Raw genomic sequence first — 17,260 nt, forward strand, 5'->3', positions numbered from 1 at the left:
ATAGACACCCCCCAGGTACGAAATTTAAAGGAATATTACACTTTTATTGTTTCACTTTAATCATTATTAAAATCACTGCTCCTGAAAAAACGGCTGTTTTTAAAACTTTTTTTTTGCATTGATCCATGTCCCCTGGGGCAGGATCCAGGTCCCCAAACACTTTTTAGGACAGTGACTTGCATATTAGCCTTTAAAATTAGCACTTTAGATTTTGAACCGAAGGTCTAGTTGTTCCAGGAACAGCACAGCCAAAAAACAGGGACAGCACAAAAGTTTACTGTAAGGCTGTAGATTGTAAAATCTGTATATAACAATATATACAGTTTATAAATATAATGTAAATATGAAAAAGCTTGTTCTAAATACACTAGACACGTTTAAAAAAAGAATCCATATACATATTCTACTTATTGGTAGATTTATATAATTTACTGTAATTTATTTCTAATGAAATTGTTTCGTACTGCGCTTTTTTAAACAATCTCTGTAGCACCTGATCCTCTCATTTACCCCACAACTTCTATGTGTTTGGAATGAGTTGTGTTAGTTGCGATCTTATGCACTGCTCTGTGCAAATTACAAATTCCATAGTCCTAGTTCATCTTGGGAGTAAGCAAGGGGGCTACATTCCTAAATAAAGTGGGATCATGGAGAACAAACATAGCATCCCTCTCCTAGAAAGTCCAATCACAGAAGCAAAAAAAGGAATTTAAAGGAGGCTGAGTGCAATTGAATGTGCTTTTTTTCACTAAGGATACATGCTTGAATACAATTTTTTTTTTCAAGCAGAATTTTTCTGTCAATTTATGCTGATCATACAATGTTGTCCAAATGGAAACATATGGAAAAAAATGTAATTCTCTTTTTTTAATTTAATTTATTTTCGTATAACTCGTTGAATTTATTAGAATGTTTCTGAAGTCACAAACACAAGTTTAACAAATTACTTACAAATCGACATGGTCCCTGGCACTAAGGACTACTAACTTCTTAGCCACTGCAATTTTAATTATAGAATTTCTATCTATTTTATCGCCTTTTACTTACCGCTATCCTTAAGCTTTTAGCTTCAACTCGTTTTAACTCATTTAAATGCATGCTGGAAGCTGTTTTAATGAGGGAATATTTCAAAGACTTTAAAAGCAAATTACAGTACTACTGTATAAAATGAATTATACATTTTCATCTTTACCAAATTACTGAAAACGCTATCTCAACCACAAAATGAAAAGGTTTTTAAACTAATTATGTATTATTTTTGTTGAAGACTTGAATATGAAGATTCTACTTGATTAACTATTTTTTTCTGCTATTCAACCAAAAAAGCAAGAAAATCTCAATTTGCGTTTAGTTTGTGCACTTCAGTGGACAAAATAGTGTCAACAGTAGAGAAAGATACAATTATGTTATATCTTATTTTGATTCCTTTTCCAATTTTATTTACTTTAATTTCATAGTGTGTTCAGGCTTAATCTTACCAATATCAGTGCATGTTTACTAAACTGAGATAAGCCAATATAGTGTCTATCACAGCTTATCTCTACTGTGCAGCAGTTTAATAGGCTATGATGAGTAGAGATGCTATTCTCTGCTACCCATTGCAGCACACTGAGAAACTGCCAGTGAAGTCAATGCAAACAACTAGTTTAATATGGTGCAATAAAAGCACATTAGTGGCCATTTGTGTAAATTATCTCTCATCCTGCTTCTCCAATCTCCACCTCAGAGAAATTTAAAAAATGCCAGTTCCCTTGGCAGAAAAAAATGCTTATATGAAGCATTTCTTGTACAAAGTTTAGATGAGTTTAGGAGAGTTTTGTATTTTTTCTGCCAGAAAGCTCCAATCAGAAACGCAAACCAAAAGTTTTTTTTTTCATGTTTGTAAACGTTGAGCTTAAAATATGCCTGTAATCGTCTTAATGTGCATGGACACATAGGATAACACTGAGCTGCTTTTACAGGCAGAACACAAAACTCCTGTAGAAGCAACGATTTCTAAGCCAGCATGGAACCTAGTAGCAGGGAAAGAAGAGCAAAATGGCCACGATATGATGAGGACCTAGAATTATGTCCTCTGCTTTCTTTATCAACGCTCATCAGTCCCTGTAAAAGTTAGTAAAAAAAATAGAAATTTAAGCACCACCGCTAAGAGGTTCGGATGCAACTTTAGTCAAATTGTTATTATTATTATACATTATTTATATAGCGGCAACAGTTTATGCAGGGCTTTACAATGTAGAGGGGGGACAGCACAATTACAGTACAGTTCAATACAGAAGGGACAGGAGGGCCCTGCTCATAGAGCTTACATTCTAAAGGGAGGGGGATTGTTGATGTTTTTCAGGCGCTTTTGGGCTAAAAATTGCAACCTTTAAAGTGCCTGAAAAACGCCTCCCATTCAGCCCCAGTGCGAGAGCCAGAGGGATTTCACACTGGAGTGAAGTGCTTGCAGGACGTTAGAAAAAGTCCTGCAAGCAGCATCTTTGGGGCGATGTATACACTGTTCCTCCATCGCCTTTGCCATTGAAATGAATAGGCATTGCTGCCAAAGCGCCTGAAAAGCGATTCAGCAGTGGTGCTTTTCGGGTGCATTTAACCCTTTCTTCATAGGTAGAAGGTAGCGGTGCTTTACTGCTAATGCCCTGCATGGCTCAGTGTGAAAGGACTCTAGAAGTTAGAGGGACAATCCAAAAAAGTATTTAACATGTTTTTGGATACCAAACCAGCTGCTCACAAGGCCTGTGCTTGCAATCACACTGGGGAAATATCATTAAAGGTCCAGTTGACTTCTAGTCTATTCACAATATTGTCAATAAAGCCCTGATGAAGGGGGCACTGTTGAACCTCTGAAAAACATTGGATACTTTTTGGATTGTCCCCCTGTTGTATCTGGACCTCTTAGCAGTGGTGTGGTGCTTCAATTTAAATTTTTGCTACATTATACTGAAAGCCAAGGAGACTATGGAGATCTTCTGGGGGTGTACAATTGTTCCATTTGTTTTTGAATGACTTCTGCTGTTATGCCACGTTTTAGTGGCAGGTGTCTTATATCTCTGAACCTCATGCTGCAAAGCTGTCCTATATTTTCTTATACAAAAATTTATAAAAACTGTAATTTTTCAAAAAAGACAGACGGAAGACAATTCATAAATAATCATGTTTTTATTTATATCAAGACAATCTTGTGACACGCATATTGCTATACAATTGCACTTGAGTACAGGTGTCACAGGGATGTTTTGACATAAATAAAAACACAATTATTTATGAATGGCCCCAGTCACATTGGTATTTTTTTTTACCTTCTTGGGTGAAAGAGATAAAGACTACTTAAATGTGTGTGCTTTTCCTGTTGACAAAATTATGTTTTAGTATGTTAGGACACCCACTAACAAATGGAAAGTTACCAGGGATAGTTTGCTCACTCCTCTACTTTGGGTTTCTGTTGTTGCCATTAACTTTTCAAAGTAATTTGAAAGTCCAGCATCTTCTTTGTACAATGCAGGCAAGCAAATTTTACTAAACTGGAAATTCAAGCTTTTCTAGACTATGATGTTCATTTACATAATACTGCTCTACAAATTATAATAGTCTATAAAAAGAAATGATAAAGAGTGACTACTTGGCAGAAGATTATGAATGAAACATTGAAATGCTGATTAGATAAACAATACTGGATGAATGTGCAACAGGTCAAGTTACTGGAAATAACTTGACAGATCTAATTTGGTACTAAAATAAAAATGTAAACAGATTGTTGCTTCAAAACAGTCTATTTGGCGGCTTTAACTGAAAATTTGAATGCAAATTGCTTCTTGAAGTAGCATATTTTGATCCACAGGTAAATAGCTTACTACATAAGAATGTCATTTTGAAAAAGACTTTCCTTGATTCCTTTTGTGAAACATAAATGTACGAATAAATGTTCTTATTCCTGATGCCTTACAAAACAGTTCAATAATTTCAAATATGGTACAATATCTAATGATTACAAAAGTGACCTGTCATTAAAAATGTGACAAGCACATGATTGCTAGTGATGGCTGAACTAGGTTGACTCACAGCTACTCATATCACATGAATGAAAGCACAAAGCTTTTTCCCACTATTACTAAATACAAAGATGAGATGCCATTATGGGAGAGGTTTTACCTGCCAGAGTTTATTTTAATTTGTCTGTCCAATCCTTAGACACAGCCCTGTCAGACAGCATAACTAGTTAGGTTAGTAACCAATTTTATTCTGAAGTTAAACTATACAGCTTGGCCACCTCCTTTCTCCTGACCAGTTAGTGAACAGTGAAGGAGCAGCAGCACACTGCACTAATGAGGGTGTCATTTTACTGGCTATGCCCTCTTTCCCTGTCAGCATGTGTATTACAGCAGACTGGCTCTTGGTTTTGGGCTTTCTTCTTGCACTTTGAGTGCTTATTGTAGGGGATTGCAGGAGGCTGCTATCGAACATTGTTAGGTACACACTTAACCTCTTACAGTAATTACTCTGAGATGGTAACCCCTTTCCCGCCAGTGTCATTAGTAGGGATGAGCCGAACACCCCCCCCCAGTTCGGTTTGCAGCAGAACATGTGAACAGGCAAAAAATTTGTTTGAACACCCAAACAGCGTTAAAGTCTATGGGACATGGACATGAGTAATCAAAATGCTAATTTTAAAGGCTTATATGCAAGTTATTGTCATAAAAAGTGTTTGGGGACCTGGGTCCTGCCCTAGGGGACACGTATCAATACAAAAAAAAGTTTTAAAAACTGTAGTTTTTTGGGAGCAGTGATTTTAATAATTCTTAAAGTGAAACAATAAAAGTGAAATATTCCTTTAAATTTCATACCTGGAGGGTGTCTATAGTTTCCTGTGTTTAGAACAGTCCAAGAGCAAAAAGGAAAAAGAGTAATTTAAAAGTACTCATGGCTATAATGAATTGTCAGTCCAGGCAATACACATAAAAGTATTCGAGAAAAATGGCATAGGATTCCCCCACATTCCCTTACCAGGCCCTTTGGGTTTGGTATGAATATTAAGGGGAACCCCAACCAAAATGTAAAAACTAATTGCGTAGGGATCCCCCAAATTCCATACCAGGCCCTTCAGGTCTGGTATGGATAGTAAGGGGAACCCCGCGCCAAAATAAAAAAAATGGCGTGAGGGTCTCCCTCAAAATTGTTTCACTTTAAGCATTATTAAAATCACTGCTGCAAAAAAAAGTCAGTTTTTAAAACTTTTTCTTTGCATCTATACATGTCCCCTGGGGCAGGACTCAGGTGCCCAAACACTTTGTATGACAATACCATGCATATAAAGCCATTAAAATTAGCACTTTTGATTTCTCCCATAGACTTTTAAAAGCTGTTCCGTGCTTTTCGAATTTGCCACGAACACCCCAAATTCTTCGCTATTTGGCAAACATTGGGTTCATCCCTAGTCATTAGTATAGTGACAGTATATAGTATTATCACTGATCACTGTATTTGTGATACTGTTGATGTCAGTATCAGTTATTCAGTTCCCACCTCAGTATCAGTTAGTCAGTTAGTGTCAGATTGCTCTCCACATTCACAGTCCCACTATAAATCGCTAATCATCACCATTACAAGTATAAAAATAAATAAATAACAATTCCAGTATATATATATATCTATATATATATATATATATATATATATATATATATATATATATATATATATATATATACACACCATAGTTTGTAGACCCTATATCTTTTACGCACTTCCAATCAATATACACTTTTTTATTTTATTTTTACTAAAGACACTGGTTGGAGTTTTGCCATGCTTGATCTGCAACAGTGCAATTGGCAGCACATGTGCTAAAAAAAGGCCCACACAGCTGAGCTTAGGACCCTTATGTAATAATATATAATGAGATATATATATATATATATATATATACACGCCCACGCGTATATTATATACATGTGTATGCCTGCCCAAGCGTATGACTCTCTTTACTTCACTGCTATGGGCTCTAGCCCCAGATCTTTTGTAGACCTAGCAACGCCCTTGGTGGCTCCTACATATAAACCTTGTGGTGGTCGATGGTTAGATAGATAGATAGATAATTCAAATAATCAAGAATTAGTATTGTCATTTTTTTTTAAATAAATTTACAATTCCAGTATCTATAACAATGTATGATTTACCATGTAAATAAAAGTAGTTAACACTTTGTCTAAATAGATTTTATTGTGTTTTGAGGTTCATAAAAGTCATCAATTTCAAAGCTTTTAAATAGATTCAAAATGAATAACTTGCTTCAAATGCCAATATTGTTATCCATTATTAGGATCTTAAAATTAATCTTCACTAAGCAGATGTGTGATGTACTGTATAATCCAATTTTTGCTGGGAAATACTGCCAAAAAGGAAACCTGCAACTGAACAGTGTAAGCATAATGGAAACGGTAACACTTGGTTAGTATTTCTTTTCTCTTGAGGATTTAATAATTAGTACACATTATGTGACATTTTAAAATAAATTAAAGTGAAAACATAAAGCTATTGCATTGTAATATCTGTGCACAGTAAACCATATTTTTATATCGACATTCAGCTGGATTATTAATTGTAATTAACTACTGGTTTCTAAAATACAGTACGTTGAAACATTTTTGATTTATAACACATCAAACTTACATAGTTTCCCAACACGGTATCCAATGTCTTGCAAACCAATATGGTATAGGTCGGCTTGACTTTTAATTGTAGCTTATTAGCGGTTTTGTCTTATTAAGTATACATGACATGCTTCTAGCTGTTGTATTAACTGTGGTTGATTTGCGGTTTCCTCAGTATACATAAAAATCATTTGTTTTTATGAGGAGGCCACAAACTACTGTACATAGAGAGAATATTGTTGAAACAACACAAAATGTCTAATTCACTGGACTATAATACTTTTATTGGTTTCCATAAAGATTGTTACTTTCAGCCAAGTGACTGTTTTTCCCAGCTCTCATTGCCTCTTGTTGCAGAAAATAAGGTTTATTATGGCAAATGATTGTTAAAAAATAGTACATTTAGCCTTAGTTGGATATAAGTAGATATAAACCCTAACTTGATGGCATTTAGTTTGCTAAATCAATGTGTTTCATAACCAATGCCCTTTTGTTTTAGAAATACTGTGGTTACCTTGTTTTTATCGTAGTGTTGCTATGCTCTGTGTAGCGCAATCTCTTTCTAATTGCACAGGATGGAATTCCTGAAAATGACAACCTTGGCTTGGACCATGCCTGCACAATCAGTGTCATCATGGCCACTTATAGTATTCATTAGACGTGCAAGTGACAGGATTACAACACAAGAGAGCAATTAGACAACAGGGAAAGTCATCTTATAATAGGAAGTGCCTGAACAAGGACCTTCAAGGCAAGAGTTACCAGGTTTTATTTTACCGAGAGCTGTAGATTTATGAATATTAAAACATGACTTTTAAAATTACATTAACATGTTCATGATTAAATGAGAGTTTAGTGACTCACAGATTTACAGATTTGCTGTAAAAGCCCAATACTTCAACCTGCTAATATATATTTTATCAAGAACTATTTCTCCCAATTGTACACCAATAAGACCCACCACAATTATTTCCCATGACTTGGGAATGGTTAATTGTGTAACCCAGTCTATTTTACAACTGCTGCTGTTAAACAAATTAAGTAATGACCAAATGATGTAGCGGGAAAACACTTAGCCTATACAGATACAGAGTTTGCAAATCCATTCTTGCTTTAGAAGGTCTACAAAAAAGTTTTAAATTAAATACTTATCAGTTATAAATGAGTTCACAGATAACTAGATTTCCATAGGAAACTCTATACTCTAATGCCACGTACACACGATCGGATTTTCCGATGGGAAATGTTGGCTGTGAGCTTGTTGGTGATAAGTGTGACTGTGTGCCTGCTTCATCGGACATTTGTTGTCGGACTTTCTGCCAACAAATGTTGGCAAGCAGGTTCTCAAATTTTCCACCAACAAATGTTTGTTGTCAGACTTTCCGGCCGTGTGTACACAAGTCCGTCGCACAAAAGTCCATGGATGCTTGGAACCAAGTAGGAGCCAGAAACGATCGGTCTTGTAAAACTAGCGTTCGTAATGGAGATATCACATTAGTGATGCAGACAATTATGAAATCTCTCAATACAGCACATTCTCTTCTTTTTTATAATGGTATAATGAAGTTGCTTTGCTGCTGATATTCACAGAGTTCTGACAAACATATTTTTTATTATTTCCAGTGATCACCTGAATAATATTTTTTTGTGTTTTTTTAATAGTGATCTCTTTATATTGATCTCCAGAATTATATATATACTGATATTGACAGAGTTTTGACAATCTGACATACATATTTTTTATTATTTCTAGTGATCTCCATAATATTTTTATTTCTTTTGTGTTCTTTCTAGTGATCTCCATAATAATTCATTTTTTTTTTTGTTTTGTGTGTCAAGTTACTGCAACACCATTATTATCTTGTATTTTTTAACCTCAAAGATACAACTATGTTGGTTTTCCTTGTTAATTTGACATTGTATTTTTTAAATGTACATGCCTACTAATAAACAAACTGAAGTAAAACACATAGCCAAGTATTTATCCCTTCAAAAAAAAATTTATTTAATAGAGAGCATATTTATAAATTTATAATTTATAAATGTACAATTCCAGTGACTTTAACAATGTATAATTTACCATGTAAGGTCGTAAAAAAATGAAGAGGAAGGCAATGATGGAGAAACAGTTGGAATTGGTGAAGTCTTTGTACTAGACATGTGCGCCGTCAATAAATTTGTTTTGTTTTGTTCCGTTTCGTATTGGAATTCATTCGTATTTCATAATTTGTGTCCGAAATATGAATTTATCATTATGAGGGACTCCCACCATCCCTGTGCTGTGCTGACTTCCTGGGTTTTTAACTTTTAGGTTCAATAACTTTTCATAACAATTATGAATGTTCGTTAGGAATTTGGATTCAAAATTCATAAATGAAATTTCGTACAGAATTCGGAAGCATAGCAATTCGTATTTTAGATCCGCCCACATGTACAAATTTACTGAAATTCATACGAATTTTCACACATGTCTACTTCATCAATTATTTGACTGTAAAAATGATTAACCTGAGCAGCCCATTTAATAGGGAGCACAATGCAGTCCAGAGATTGGAAGCAGCAGCAGATGACATATATGTCCCAAGGCTGTGGTCTTACAACAGCCTGCATTTTTTGCCAGACCACACCAAACCCAGGCCATCACTCTTAACACTCCCTTCCAGACTTCCTTCCATGCTGCTGTGCCTTTAGTAAATAAACCCCACTGTGTGTTTTGTGGCTTTAGCAAAATAGATGTAGGGAAAATACACACATTTTAGGCATAGGATCATGAGGGAAATACAAATTTTGAGTCCAAATTTGTGTGCATCTTCAAAATTTGGCTTTTAGAGAGGTGAGATCACCCAATCTGATGAAGGCAAAATCAAAACAGCTTTGACATACTAATGTCTCATATGGCCTTCACTATAGAAAAGTTGAACTTTGTAAGTTCTTGAGTTGTGGATGTGTGTGTTATGTTTTTAAACATGCCTGTTTAGCCCCCAAAAAAGTCAAATTTATGCCAAACATACATGTTATACACCAAGATGTTAGTTTGTTACAAAACTGTTTATAACGCACATGTGAATGTGCTTATAGTAAAATGTTTTATACTCAACAATGTGTGGCTTCTTATTTCAATACCAGTTTATTTTTTACGTTGGTGTAGTTAGTGACAATGGTGGTTATTTACTAAAGGCAAATCAACTTTGCACTACAAGTGCACTCTCAGTGCAAGTTCAAGTGCACTTGTAGTGCAAAGTGGATTTGCCTTTAATAAATAACCCCTACTGTGCTGTAAAATTTGCCAAAATCAGGCCATTTTAGGGACTCCAAGCAATTAATTCATGGAGCTGAAAAGGATGATTATTTTTTTATCATTAATGCATTACATACATTAACAAAAATAACATTGTGTGTGTGTGTGTAGCAGACCCAGAGCACAACATAATAGTTAGCTGAAGAAGAGATTGTCACCTCATGTATCAAATAAGTTACGTTTGCACTATTGAAGAAAATGGCCAAAAAGGCAATTTGAGAACCTAGCTAGAGAACAGATAAGAAATACAAACAGTAATTGAAATGAAATATGAGTTTAGTTAAAAAAAATATTAGACAGCTTCAAGATTTGCTTGTAAATCAATTGCCCCCCTACCCATGAAGTACTCAAGATAGTTTTGCTGGACTTCGCTGGTGCTTTGGGGGGGCAAGCCAGGATGGCCACTTTTGAGCGCTGTCAATGATGTTTGTTCAGCTGAAAAAGTCGGCCTCAATCACAACTGAGGCCAGATAGTTGGCTGCATTCTTGCGAAGGTAATTGTACAGAATGCAGCAGCTACTAGCACATTATGTAAAACTTACCTGCTAACAAAGCCTTCCACCGATGCGTTGTCACTGCTGGAGTCTGCATCCAATTTCACCCGTCTTCCTTCCAGGTCCACATACTCTGGCAGTGGGACCGGCCAGAGCCACATGACATCACTCCCGTGAATGCGCGCAGGATCTGCAGGCCATGGCATGGGCTCTGAAGGAACCACACGGGTGGCCGTTCCTTCAGAGCGCATGCGGCGATGACGTCATCCGCTGCATATACAGTAAATGTCCTAAATGGTGCACTTTTAGGAGATATTAAAGGTACCTATAGGTAAGTCTTATTATAGGCTTACACATAGGAACAATTAATCGATAGGAGTTTACAATTACTTTAAGTGAAATACTCATTCGTTTCAAAGAAGTTTAAAGGTGGCTAGATTTCCATAAAAAAGCTATACCCCCTGGCTTTGCTGCAATCTGATATTATCTAAATTATTAATTGAATTATTATTGTTTATTCTGCAACATTTTAGGCATGTCCTACACTATATCAGTCATTCTATTAAAGTATTGCACCCAGCCAACTAAGGGAAATATAAATGCGGTAGGTTATCCAGCTGTCCTGACACAAGTTTCTGATATGAGATTTGCTTTTATATTTACAGTGAGTTGTGGAGAGGAATGCCACTTGGTTTTGTATAATTTTATATACATAAGTTCAATTCAATTTTAATGACCTAAATGGAAAGTCTGTTATAAACATACTAAATTGAATCAGGTATTAATCATAGAAGGAGATTCATATACTTGGGCTCCTGATGTCTGCACCCTCTGTAGTTTTAGGCTACCCCGGATTTTTTTGTATCAATTTTGACTCGAGGCCAAGTTCACTTTATTTTTAACACATTCAGCCATATTTAAGAGAAAAAAATTCAGCAGCCATAGTAATCAGTCAGAATGAATTCTTCATTTGTCTGGATTCAGTAAAAACAAATCTACTTGGTTTTTATATGTTACTTTTTACTTTAGTTTTGCTCTCTGTACTCATCAACTTAATACACAGACATTTAGCTCTGCATTGAAGTACAGAAATAGAGCGGTTTCAGCACATTGTCACAGTTTAAGCAATACAGACTAAAAATGCTAGGAGCACAATGAAGCCATGGGTCAGTGCTTACATGCAGCAAGTTTTCAATTTATTAGTCTGAGTGAGATGATAAAATTCTAAAACAGTGTGATAATTCCCAGCTGAAATGAAAACGTAATTTTAAACAATGAAAACATTAGTTAAAACACCAGTAGTGGCTGGGGCTCAATAATTCAGGGAGAGGGAGAGGCAAGCCAACACAAGGCGAGACAAGGCCCCCCCTTGGGGGAAATTAATACGTGGGATACGACCTCCTTACCTACCCTGCTCGGGATGACACTCCGATATCCCCTCCCTCCCCTGCCTGAGTCGGGGAGTGCCGGATGGCTGAGCTGCTGCAGGTGAGCCATCCACAATGGCGGCTAGTGAGTCAGTTGGTCTTCTCCTCTGACTGTGCTCTCCTCTCTCCTCCTCCTCCCTCCTCATCATAGGTGTCCACTAGGATCGCCTGGCGTTTTGGCTAATCGGGAAATGGGTCTCATTGGAATCCATGCATCCGGCACCCTGTATGTAGGTTAGGGGGCCGGGCACATGGATGGAGGGAAGTGCCCATGAGACCCTAATGAACAGGCCACCACTGGTGTACATACTGCAACAACTAAACCAAATGGAATCCTTTATTCACTTAGTAAAATAAATTGAAATCTGGCTACAATAGATTACTACATGTTGCAAGCTGATATACTGTATAAGTCAAATGTTCCCAGTCCTTGTCAATATGGAGGATCGAAGCTTTAATTTAAGAATCTCATAATTATTGGAAATATCAGATAATACTTTTTCCTAATAAGCAGCCTCCAATTATTTATTTCTCAATGACTTTAACAGCTTGTTATCCACTTATTTGCGTATAGCATAGAAGACGCAAAGCTGGCATGAAGGCTGTTTTATATTCATGACAAACAAGATTTTGCCAATTAAGCGTCACCACTACTGTTTCACTGTTATCCTTTTACTGTTCTAATCCTATTTTTAAGTGATGTTATGGTGCATACATATCATATGTAAATGTGTTATTAATCCACCAGTGTTTTAAGTGCTTTACTATTGTTGTTTCACATTTATATAACTTATATAGCTTTGTCAGTGTTTTGGGTCTGCTGGAGGCATTTCTGCTCTAAAACCATGTCAGCAAAAATAATTTTAGTTTGAATAGGGCATCTTAGCAATAAGCAATAGAAGCATTACATTATTAGTATATGAATTGATTGTTTCAGCTAAGATATGAGATACAAAGTAATGCAATACAGATGTTATGGTGCCAGCATTACTTTGTAGATGATTGAGAATTGTATCACCACAAAGTGGTACTGTGGATATGAAAATTGAGTATATAATGCCATGTCCTGATAACTTCAATATTAGAGGATAGGTTTGCAGATGATGGCCTTTATTCTATACCTATACACAGGTATAGATTAAAAATTGATTTATTACAAAAACATACAAAACAGTTGCATTAAAATGCATTGGCTATTTACAAATATGCCTTAAAACAAGAACAACACACCACCTACATAACATACTGTATAAAGTAGTATACTTAAAGTGAGGGACCAAACAGGTAGTTGATGAGAATGCGTACAAGTAAAGGAGGTGGTGTGTCATAGTACAGCTCAGCTCTACATGTTGCACATATTCAAGAGATGCTTCTTCAGGAGCGTATGGCATATTCTATGAATAGAAAATTGCAATTAAGTTTCTAACATTAATTTAAAACATTATCATACAACATTATTGCTTTGATGGTATTCAGATCACTAAGCTACCCACAGAGCAGCCCACCTGGGCTAAGGGTCACAACGGCAGATATACTGATTACAGGGACAAGTGTAACATTAAGATGTTGATCTATAAAAGATAGTAATGTATAGGATCTATCATTACGCAGATAATACACCCACAGGCCAACCTACAGTTTTATAATCAAAAAAGGAAGAATAAGCAGAGAATAGAGTACACAGCACTACTGGGAATGTGGGGAGAAATATCTTCACGTAGCTTCTAGATCAATCTGTATATATAAAAATATGAATATTGGGCATTGTTCAGGGAAAGAAAAGAATAAAGAAACAGATATCAGCTTGCTTACCTGTGATGCAACCTCACACAGGGAACCTTGGGGTGATTGATAGTGGCTTGTAGAATCAAATGAGAGATGCTGATGGGTAGGGATGAGCCGAACACCCCCCGGTTCGGTTCACACCAGAACTTTCGAACGGACCGAAAATTTGTGCGAACTTTAGAACCCCATTGAAGTCTATGGGACTCGAACATTCAAAATAAAAAGTGCTAATTTTAATTTTAATGGCTAATATGCAAGATATTGTCCTAAAAAGGGTTTGGGGACCTGGCTCCTGCACCAGGGGACATGGGTCAATGCCTAAAATTATTTTAAAAACGGGCGGTTTTTCGGTAGCACTGATTTTAATGACGATTAAAGTGAAAAAAAAAAGTGAAATATTCCTTTAAGTATCGTGCCTGGGGGGTGTCTATAGTATGCCTGTGAAGTGCCATGTGTTTCCCGTGTTTAAAACAGTCCCTGCACAAAATGACATTTAACAGAAAAAGTCATTTAAAACTGCTTGCGGTTTTAATGTAATATCTGGTTCCGGCAATATGGATGAAAATCATTGAGAAAAATGGCAAATTGGCATTACCAGCCCCTTTGGGTCTTGCACGGATATTAAGGGGAACCCCGTACCCATATTAAAAAAAGGAAAGACGTGGGGCCCCCAGGCCCTATATACTCAGAACAGCAGTATACAGGCGGTGCAAACAAGACAGGGACTGTGTAGGTTTGTTGTGTTAAGTAGAATCTGTTTGTAATTTTGAACTGGTACATTTTTAAAGTGTAGCTCCAGTCAATAAATCTATTTTTAAGCTTTTTGGAAAACATGGGAAGGGTTATCACCCCTGTATAATTTGTTTTGCCGTCTGTTTTTCATCTCACTTCCTGTTGTCTCCTTCCGTTTGCAAGTAGGAGACGTTTATAAGTTGGATGTTTGAAAGTAGGGGCCTGCCCTATATACTCTGCAGAAATGGCGTAACAATGTGTTGGTTTTGCCACAACATTGTAAGCCCTCAAAATGACTCTTGGTGGGCGCTGGAGTGCCCTGCTGTGAACAATTATATCAAGAATTGTAATTACTTGCCATTGTTGAACAGTGGTAGAAAAATTGGGCCTTTGGTGGTTGTGGTGCTGGTGCCACAACACTATAAGTCCTCACAGTTACTCTCGGTGGGCACAGGAATGGGCTCTGCTGTGAAATATTATATCAAGAATTGTAATTACATGCCCCTGTTAAACAGGGGCTGAAAAATTGGGCCTTAGGCACTGCTTGCTGCTGCCACGACACTGCAATCTCTCCCAGATACTCTAATTGGAGTGCAGGAATGAGCCCTGCTGCAAAGCTTGGCATCAAAAATTGTAATTACATGCCCCTGTTAAGCAGGGGCTGAAAAATTTGGCCTTAGGCACTGCAACCTCTCCCATATACTCTAGTTGTAGTGCAGGAATGAGCCCTTGCATCAAAAACTGTATTACATGCCCCTGTTAAGCAGGGGCTGACAAATTGAAAATAATTGTTGGACTCATGAGCTGTGGCATGTTATTTCCATCATTCCGGAAATGGTAAATACAATTGAATGACACCTCAAATTTATTTGGGATTTTTAAGGCAATGGAAAAAATATTATACTAAAATATATATGAAAAAATATAAATTTGATTACAAATATCAAAAAACATTACAATAACAAAGAAATCCATAAAATGACAGTGTTGTGCTAACATATGTATATAGCATAAAATAATACTACATGCGTGGACTTTATGCAACAAAACAGGGGGCTGACAAATTGGGCCTATACACTGCAACCTCTCCCATATACTCTAGTTGTAGTGCAGGAATGAGCCCTGCTGCAAAGCATTGCATCAAAAATTGTAATTACATGCCCTTCTTAATCAGGGGCTGAAAAATCGGGCCTAAGGCCGCGTACACACGCGCGGACTGTTGGCCCAACTTTGTCCGTCCAACAGTTTGAGCGAACAGTCCGCTCAAACTTAGCATGGACGGACATGGCCACACACGACGGACGAACAGTTTGCTGAAACCGTGCGCGATGACGTGAACGGCACGTACGACGGGACGAAAAATACGACGTCCTATACACTGCAATGCAACCTTCCGACGTGGAAATCCTTTCTGAGCATGCGCGAGACTTAGTTGGCCGAACAAGCCTACACACGAGCGAACAGTCCGCTGAAACAAGGTTTCAGCGGACAGTTTTTCGGAATTTCCGTAAGACCTTGTTCGGCCAACTGTCCGCTGAAACTGTCCGCTGAAGCCCCACACACGAGCGGACTGTCCGCCCAAACACTGTTCAGCGGACAAGGTTGGGCGAACAGTCCGCGCGTGTGTACGCGGCCTTAGGCACGGGTGCTGGTGCCACGGCACTGCAACCTCTCCCATATACTCAAGTTGTAGTGCAGGAATGAGCCCTGCTGCCATGCATTGCATCAAAAATTGTAATTACATGCCCCTGTTAAACAGGGGCTGAAAAATTGGGCCTTAAGCACTGCAACCTCTCCCATATACTCTAGTTGTAGTGCAAGAATGAGCCCTGCTGCAAAGCATTGCATCAAAAATTGTAATTACACGTCCCTGTGAAAAATTGGGCTGGTGGCATCACCCAGAACCAAAAATGTTCTTCCAAGATATCAGCGGAGGAGGAAGAGGATAGACAGTCAACATAACAGGACAGTCACTCAGCATCAACATAGGTGGTCTTGAAGGGATGTGATATTTTAAAAAAATTATTCGGTTACATCAGCTTCAGGTGCTTGGTAGCTGTGGGTGATCCAAGACTGATTCATCTTTATGAAGGTCAGTCGATCAACCGAGTTGGTGGACAGACACACCCTGTGATCGGTAACAAAGCCACCAGCAGCACTGAAGGTGCGTTCCGAAAGAACGCTGGAAGCAGGGCAGGCCAGTAGCTCAATTGCCAACTGTGCAAGCTCTGGCCAGTGATCCATCCTCAAGACCCAGTAAGCCAGAGGATTTTCGGTGGGAAAGGTCCAAGTCTGACCTTGCCCCTAGGTATTCCTGCACCATGTAAATCAGACGCTGGCGATGGTTGCTGGAACTGATCATACCTTGGGGCTGCGGACTAAAAAATTGTCTGAACGTATCGGTCAGACGGTCACCTTCTCCACCGCTCCTTCTGACCGATGCCTCAGCAACACGTTGTCCAGGACCAGGAGTTTGTAACCTCCCAGTCTCTGGGAACGCGTTTCACAGACCATTCTGCAAGGCCTCTCGGAGATGTCTCATCCTCTGCTCCCTCTGCGATAGCAAGATAAGGTCAGCAACCTTACCCTTGTACCGTGGATCAAGGAGAGCGGCCAGCCAGTAATGGTCCCTCTCCTTGATCCGAAGAATACGAGGATCCTTCCGCAGGCTTTGCAGGATCAGGGAGGCCATGCAGCGTAGGTTAGCTGAGGCATTCGGTCCGGAGTCCTCTGGGTCACTAAGGACAACATGATCCGCAGCTGCCTCCTCCCAGCCACGTACAAGTCCACAGGTTTCTTGGGACTGTAAATCATCCCTACAAGACTGCTGCTGCTGAGGCTGAGTGCCAGCCTCCACCTCCATGCTGACACAAT

This window comes from Lithobates pipiens, unplaced genomic scaffold (genome assembly GCF_037356315.1).
Source record: "Lithobates pipiens isolate NorthernLeopardFrog02 unplaced genomic scaffold, aLitPip1_a1.2 Scaffold_19, whole genome shotgun sequence".
NCBI lineage: Eukaryota > Metazoa > Chordata > Amphibia > Anura > Ranidae > Lithobates > Lithobates pipiens.